The sequence below is a fragment of the Corylus avellana genome, chromosome 2 (assembly GCF_965113065.1).
Source record: "Corylus avellana chromosome 2, dhCorAvel1.hap1.2, whole genome shotgun sequence".
Taxonomy (NCBI): domain Eukaryota; kingdom Viridiplantae; phylum Streptophyta; class Magnoliopsida; order Fagales; family Betulaceae; genus Corylus; species Corylus avellana.
The window spans coordinates 46,455,328-46,464,519 of NC_142491.1; the positions used below are offsets into that span (position 1 = coordinate 46,455,328).

Sequence of the window (9,192 nt, forward strand, 5' to 3'; positions counted from 1 at the left end):
ACTACTCCGCATGCAGCTCTGCAACTAATAATTAAGCAAGAGCAACTGCCGCATTTATAGATATTAATTTATTCCTTTATCTTGACTTCAAGGCTTTCTTTTTTGTTTTTCTTTCACGAATCCGTCAAGTCTTTCTCGGCAACTGACGAAAATTCAATATTCATTAATTACAAAGTCAAGTCAGCCAGAGAATGGTAGTGCAGAAAATAAAAAATGGAACTTGGAAATTTCCCAGCCAAGTTATATGATTAAGGAATATTAGAAAAGTAAGTGATATAGTACATAATTTCCTCCGTATCCAAGATAACAAAATGAGAACAAAACACCGGATCATACCAAATTTAAACCCTAAAAAAATTCATCATCTACTTTTCACATTAACCATTTATCACACTGCCGTCGTCGCTGTGGCACTACCCATGTTGGCAATTTATCCTCTCTCTCTCTCTCTCTCTCTCTCTCACACACACACACACATCTACCCCCAAGCCGCACCACCCACCATGTCGCTGCCAACTAGATGCCGTTCTCATTTTGTTATCTTGTTCCAAACTGAGGTGTTTACCTTTTATTGATGGGTACAAATGTCTTAGTTTGTGCCAAGACCTTATAGAAGTTATTCTCATATATATTACATTGAGCTAATTGCAGATCAAATAAACTGATTTTACATTTTACCTAAATCTAAACCCAACATTGAGTATTGTTATTTGTTGAGATATGAATATCTCATTGGACTTAGCAACCCAAATATTGGGCCCCCCGCCTGAAGCTTAGGCTTAAGGCCCGTTAGTATAAAAAATTCCACTACATGAGACTATCACAATAGAGATTTCTACGATTACTCATATCTATTGCGATGGAGTTAAAGGTAAATGAGATATGTCACCGTAAGTTGTTGTGTAATTTGCTAATTGACGTCATTGTTGCTGAAGTCATAGAACAGATCGATGGAGGACAAAATGCGTAATGTCCTCGACCAAAATGGCAGTACTTTTTATCTTTATAACAATATTAAGTAATCAACCCATTTTAAGCAATCAACTCGTGGGATCAATCCATTTCAAGTACAATATTATTGTAAAATAATTTCAAAGGGTTGGCTTTGTTAAACTACAGAAGTCCCTCTTCCTTTGTTCCTATAAAAGTGGCCGGGTTTGTCCCACATTGCTTAGTTCTTCTTCTTTGGCCTCTATATAATGAAGTCTTTTATGTATAATCAAATCATTTAAAAAAAGTTAAATGTAACTTACAGGATTTTAGTGTGTAGATGTAAGGATATTGAGCTAACGCCAATTATTAGATTTTAGTTTAATTTTTTTGTTTTTATTTGTTGTAATTTCTTAAGTCTTTTATTTTTTAATTTCCTGTAATTTTTTTTTTTTTGGTTAGGATTGTTTTCACAATCACGAAACCCTCATCTCAAGTGATTAAGGATTTGAAATTTGGTGGTTAACTTTATCAGATTCTTTTGGGCAAAAATAAATATTCTTTTTTAGGTTACACCCTACGGCAAAGTCGATCTTGACTTACCTTTTCTATGTGGTAGGGCCGTGTTGTAGGAGTCTGGAGTTTAACCTTAAATATGGGTACACAAAATGACCCTAATTTAGAAGTAAAGAGTTAAAAGGTGTGTGTAAATGTCTTCTGGTAGTTACTCAATTGAATAGAAATCACTATACTTTATAAAGCGGAAGTTACAATGTCTTCAAAAAAAAAAAAAAAAAAGAAGGTGCGCGTAGTAAGATCGCTTATGTAATATTTTTTTTGTCTTTTATGTCTAGGCACTCTTCAATAAATGAGTGCAACCTAACTTGCAATAATATCTCATCCTTTCTTACGAATTCATCTTCTCCTTTCCCTCATTGCTCTAACTTGAAAACAATCCGTGAATTAACAAAATTACCACGGACATCACGTTGCAATTAAAAACTTTCCGGTAATAGTTTTTAGTTGGCAAATGAAAACTTGGCCCACTATCGTTGATTGGGGTACCAGGTTGTAGCTTCGCCCACTACCGTTGATTTGTTATTCCCCCTTCTTCGGCACTTCATTACTCGATCATAATTTTGTACGTGTTGCGCAGCTGGGTCTCGCTTCTGACCTATCCCTTTCCTTTTCCTTTTCCTTCTTCTTTTCCTTTTCATTTTCAATATCCAATAATTATATGAGGGTCAATGCTTAAATCCTAAACCCTAAACTTTATATTGTTAGAATATTTTCTAGTTTTATTCCTTATATTAATTAGTTTAGAGTTTTTAGTTTATTACTCTTAGCCTCTTTAGATATAAAGACTTATGTAATCATCATAATATATCAGACTCAATACAATGTAGTCCTATACTTTGGCTCTCTCTCTTCTCTTTCTCCTTCTTCCGCTCTCTCCAATATATTCTACAATATATTTAACATATACAATTAAAGATTAAAAAAGGAAATTTAATATGAAGAACTAATAATGACATCAAAAATAAGACTAGCTTGATTAATTTATTGTGTAAAGAAAAACAAGGGGGAAAAGGAGGTACAAATTAAGATGACTAGAAAAACAAAAACATGATCAAGATGTTGAAAGTGGCGACCGTTAACATTAACAGTGAAAAACTAAATATGTGTGTGGCACAGCTGGTCTTGAATTTTCCAACAGGCTGCTAGTACTGTTCTGTTTAGCCATTTTGGGAGAAATTTATATTCTTCTTTTACTTAATTAAGGTGCCGTATCACTCCTTGTACAAACCCTTTTGTAGCTTCTGCTGTTCTGGTATGCATGGGAACTAGATGTTTCAAGTCATTGGCCATTAGAGCAAAGGTTTCAACTTTTGAGTGGGTTCTGACAGTTTTGGCGGAGGTAATTGGGAGCATTTTTTTGTGCAAGTGGGAGTGGTTCAACCACTGTAGAAGTTCTTCTCCGTACATCTCAAATTTATCAATAGACTGATGATCAGCGCCGTCACCATTCTCATCACTACTGGTTTTGAAGCACCATACACTGCCTTGCATGGTGAAGACCATCGCAGTAACTGGTTCTCCCTCCCGGAGAATGTAGCTGTCCTCATTGTAGTACTTTGGCTTGAGAGATTCGCAGATCCGTTCCAGCAGATTTTCACCTTGATTTTCAAGTATTGGAATCTAGCTTGCAAACAGTTGAGAACAAGTCCAATATTATAGAAATGATTATTTATATGAGGGTGTATGAATATTCAAAAAAAAAAAAAAAAAAACTCACTTTTTGTAGCAAGGGTAAACAAAGATGGTGCTTAATCTTTGTTACAAGATCTTTGGAAAGATGGGAGATGAGTTTGTCCATATCAAATTCTTTGTTTTCTTTCAGTCTCTGTCGTATGCAGCTGATGATCGGCTCTTTCATATTGTGAGGGAGATGGTTTCTAGCCATCCAGGACTCTACTTTTGTTTTTATAAGTTCCATTTCACGTTCAATCTCCTCCAAATTTTTAGCCTTATTAGCTGCCTTCTCAGTTGCTATTTGTATGTATGTCTGTTACACAAATTTGGTTTATCAAATCACTGAAAAACATTTTTATATTTAATTGCATGTTCACTAATTTTTATAAACATGTACACTAATAACTAAGTACTAGAACTATTAATTATACAGTAGTACCATATATAGGACGAATTTGAATATTTCAACATATTATTAATTGTAAGAAGTATCGAAACTTTTGGGCATCATAAACTTTTAAGTTGGCCTTTTAGAATATTATTTGTCCCAGTACATAAGAGCATGTTGTGTTCTCTTTTGTGCACACAGAAACCATTTGATCTAATTCTGATCATGACACACCTAGTTGTATGAATAACGGTCCTGAATCTTAAAAAACAAAAATTAAAGATGTCGAGCACCAACCTGCGCATTACCGATGAAGTACAAAAACAGTAGCAAACCATAGATCGAAATAAAAACTGCGAAGCAGTTTTCCCAGAAATAGGTAATTGTTTGAAGGTTTTGACCAAGAGAACTACAAAAATTGAAGAAGTATAATGTATGAGATAATAACCTAATTAATCAATGTGTAACATGACATGCTTATTAATACAAACACCGATAAAAAGGAAGAGAAATTAATTAGCTACAAACTAGATTTTAGTTAATTCATACAAATAAGTCTATTAAAATGACATGTGTTTCTAATCGTATTAAAAAAGCATGTAAGAAGCACATGCTATTATAAAAAAAAAAAGAAAAAAAAAAAGAAAAAAAAAACATGCATTTCTTACATGCTAAGGACACTTGACAATTTATTAGACTGGTTGTATGAATAGTTTGTAACTAATTTATGTCCGATAAAAACTATTATAAGGCAACAAAGAGTCCAATATGTGCAAACCTCAAATTTCGTAAGCCCCACCAAAAACAGTACATGATCTTTTGTGGAATATTTGTGGACGTCACAGTACCAGATTGAATGGCATCAAGGAATATTCCAAAATCAACGAGCGTTTTATTTGGTATTTGTACTGGGCAAGCATCATCTAAAAATGTGTAATTTTCTAAATTGTGACCACATTTAAAAGAACTTTGAGTACATCCAATATGATTTTCACATGCTAAGTGCCAGCAAGCCGTCTCTCGTTGGATAGAGAAAAAGTACCAAAGGCCACCAAGTACCTAACAGACCAGCATCTTTAAGGATGAGTACATTCTGCAGATATGCTAGAAAAAAAAGAAAAGGAGAAAACACTACCTCCACTTAAAAGGAAAATGGAAAAAATAGTAATGCTATGAGAAGCAGCTGGGCTCATAGGGTGTTGTAGTATTTAAAATGGGGACTTTGTTGCGGTATTGGTTTTGCTATATTAAAGAATATATATGCCTGCGTTAACCTATGAGAGTTATTGAAGATGAATACTTGTGAAAGTGTGATAAGGAGAAAAAATATGTTTTGTGTACCCGTTGTGGGATCCGGGCGTTACATATCTATACTAAATGGTTTTTCATGACGTTTTCTTGTAGGGTTGGCAAAACAAGTACCTAACAAATAAACAGGTACATGTTTATCCTATACATGTAAATATTTTTTATGATGCCAAGATGAACCTTATTATAAAAAAACATGCATAGGATAAATGGGTCATAAATAGGTCATGGCAGGTATTTGTTTTACCAGCCCTATTTTCTTGTGTTTCTCTATTGGTATTTGATTAATCGCTTGTGTGGTTTTTTTTTTTTTTCTTCTACTTGTTGCTTGAGATATTAATTTAACTCAAAACATAGGCAGTAGTCTGGCCCAACATTTCTACGATCATCTCTATATATATATGCCTACCGCAATCTAAGGATTATATGTATCCTCTTTATTTGAAATGAAATTGATAATATCCATTTCATGGTTAGAATTTAAAATTTGTGTATCTAACGGTGTATATAAAGTTAATGTTAACATGTCTTTTAAAAAATTCAAATAACATATGGAATCATATACACCATTATTATTGAAAAAATCCTATTAACATGTACAAGATTCTAGTAAACAAGTAAAAAAAACTCTAAAAGCTCATTAATTTGTTTAGAGTATCACGATCATGTGCTTAATTAGAATATCATGAACATGTGCTCACCGCCATGTAAAATTTGAATTTTTTTTTTTTTTTGGCATGTCCCCACAAGGAAAGAGAAATGATCGAGGATGGGGTTTCAAATAAATAACTTCTGCTTCATAAGGTAAAACTGAAATAAGCATTAAAAAAATTAAGATGGGATATTAGTCAAACTTACATGCATGGCTGGCAAGGATATATAGAAAAATATTGAATGCAGCTTTAATCCATACTCTTCTAGCGAATTCGGAACTTTTAACATGTTTCATCCATGATAGGTAGATTCGAAGAACTCTTGGCACATATTGCAAGAGAACAAAGAGGTTTAGGATCTTCCTCAAGTCCAAAAATTTCGATCTCGTCAATTTTGAGAAAATAAATGGAACTAAAACCTGGACAAATTACAAACAGCATGCGTACGATGTACTAATTAATACAGGGAAAGAAATTCACAAAAAACAGTTTAGAATTAGCAGAAATGTTTCCCTTAATTACCTGTGGGATTGGAAGAATAGCGAGGATGTCAATTGCGAAGTACGTCCTCAAATACCTCTTTATTATTTGCCAAGGTTGGCGATCATATGGCTCTAACCCAGTTCCTCCATGTCTACGATTAAAGTATCCCAAAATGATATTTCCAACATAAATAAAATCGAAGAACATTCGGAAGCCAAGAGCTGTAATCATTAATCTTCTGTCTAACATAAGACACTTGTCATCGTGGTTGATCACAGGAAGGTACAAGAACAAAGGGTCCACGCATAGTACTGCAATCCCACACAACACTAGAAACTTCCAATGTAAGTACTTAAACATGGACGCTCCCTTTGAGTCATCTTGGCCACCAGATTGCTTCTCAAAATCCAAATTCCTGATCGAGAATATTAGATATAACAAGCAAAATAATATATGGAGTTAATATTTTTTATATCATTTTCTTTCTTCAACAGAGAGTCCCGCGTCTAGCTAGAGAATTTAAATACTTCTTTATAGTCCCATGGCGGCTTATGCCACTACTAAATGATTGTATTGGGGTTTCTCGGCCTCCTCCTTTTCTTCATTTATAGATGGGAAAGAGCCCAAAAAAAGAAAATACCATTAATTATAATTTTTTCAAATGGTTAAATAGTACTGTACTAAAAATAATAATATTACATCTTTTAACATTTCAAATAATTTCAGAGTGGCTGAAATTGTTAAATAGGCTAAAACAAAATCAATGAAAAATGTTTACAATTATAAATATCGTATCAATGAATGTAGAGGTAACATGCATACCCATGCTCCTCTTGCTGACGCTGGCGTTCACTCATAATTAAGCTTATCTCCCCATTATCTTCTTGACGACAGCATTGACTCATAACTAAAGCTTATCGATCGGTGATATATATAATGTCCAAACTGAAGAATCAACCTCTAAATTATATATTAATAGACCCCACGAACTTCTTTTAGTGCCACAAAAAGCTGAATTAATTCTGGTTCCTAAAAAAATGGAAAATTGATTAGAAAGACGACAATGTACACCATTTTTCATCAAGATTTCTTGAGTGCAATCACCCCATATTGTGCACCATATCTAGGAATTTTTTCAGAGCAGGAGCGAAAAAAACAATTTCACTGTAAAACTGTGCATGCACGCATGATAATGAAATAACAAAGATTTTCTTAAAATTACTTTTACCAATTTCAATAGAAATGGTCAGACCAAGAAAACAACGCCAGAGATGGATATCTAGTCAGTAAAAGGAACCAAAAATAAATAAAAAAATTAAATCCATCATCAAAACATTGCAATACTAGCACGTGGGAAGTAAAGGAATAAAAATTTAGAAAAATGAAAAGACAAAAAAGTAAAAAAATCCAACCTTGAGAATACTTTACTAGCTAGTTGATTAAAAGTAAATATGAGTTCCTCAATTCAATCAAAGAATAATTTAAAAGTAAACGGAATCGTTGTAGCATTGTCTTGTCTGTATGATATATCCATTAGTTAATTTGTTATATATCATAAGCTCCATGTTCAAATAGAATTTGTATAAGATAGAAAACTAGAGAGCTCACAAAAATAAGAAGTGCGGAGAATCCACAGGTTATGTAGAGAAAATGGGTGGCATGCCCACGTTAACTCATAACTAAAGTTTATCAAAGAAAAAACGTCCAAATTGAGGATTAATCAACCACAAAATTCCTAGAAAATATGAAAATTTTCAGTGCAGAAGCAAAAAATATATCATTGTGAAACTGCATACGCAGCATAAGAGAGAAAGAAAATGAATTGAACCTTACAAATTCGAGGGACTGAGCGAGAGTGATACCAGGTTTTGGAGAAAGCAAAGAGTGGCGGAGAGTGGACTTTGTTGTAGGGTTTTAGATTAACCTGTGAAACTGCAGATGCAGGTAATCAACATTTTTTTGCTCTTCTTATAGATACTTGCTAGTTTAGTCAACCATTAACTACAAATATAATCTTATCCCTCAAGTCTTTCTTTAATTTCTTTTCTTTTCTTTTCTTACGTACCGAACAAAGTTTTATTTATTCCAAAGTCAACTCCGCCAGCTTAAAACACCCAACACAATTTAAGTTTAAATCCGATCGTTTAAGGGAGTTGTCATTATCCCTCCAATAAACAGCTGTCACGTTAGTATTTTACACAGCATGCAGTAAATACAGTGGCGGATTTAGGAATTTGAGATACTAGGGACGCAAAAAAATAATAAAACATAATAAAACATAATGATAATTTTTTTTTTTCTCTTTATATATTATATTTTTATTATAATATGATAAATACAATAACAAGATAAATTATACTACAATATATATATCACGAAGCAAATCAAACTCATCAAATTACCCAAGAAAAAAAAAATCAAAGTAATTATTAAAAAATTTTATCTAATGATGTCACAAACACATAATAATTTAAACTACTTGCGAAATAAATTAAGCACAATTAAATAACTAAACGTGTCTAAGAAAAATGAGTACGTACCTTTGAATGAATTAGTTGTCTTGAAGAAATTCTTGAAAACACACGGACCGCAAAAGGAGTTAGTCCAACAACGCTGCAAACCAATAAAAACAAATAATTAAAGCAATACTCTTGTTTATAATTAAATTGTCTTTTTTATTTTTTTTCAAAGCAATAATATTCTTGTGAGTTTTATTATCAATTAAAGACTAAAAAGTAAAAACAATTTTAAAGACTATTTCCCCACTACTATCTCAACATTTTTTTTTTCCCTAAGCAATTCTAGAAAGAAAGATTTATTTTCTCAATTAAAAACTAAAGATAATAACAAATTACTTTCTTCATCACCACTCTTCACGAATCACCATTTTTTTTTTTTTTTTCTAGTGTTTCACTTTCACCCACTCACTGAGTCACTGACTCATTGATACACAGCCACACCTAGATTCAAGACCCAACTTTTTTTCTTCTTATTTTCTGTTTTTTTTTGTTTAGTGTTTCACCCACACACTGACACACGGCCACACCTTCTTCAAAATCACAGATTCACAAATCACATAATTAATCACAATCAATCGGGGATGAGCGCAGGGCAATTTCCTGTTAAGCTGCAGCACAGTCCCCCATTTTCCACGGCATTGTTCTTTGATCAGTGCCA

General features: G+C 33.0%; 1 pseudogene; it reads right to left on the reverse strand.

Moving 5' to 3' along the window:
- Positions 1-2,590: 2,590 nt before the first annotated feature.
- Positions 2,591-6,920, reverse strand: LOC132164534 (cyclic nucleotide-gated ion channel 1-like; annotated as a pseudogene).
- Positions 6,921-9,192: the final 2,272 nt, after the last annotated feature.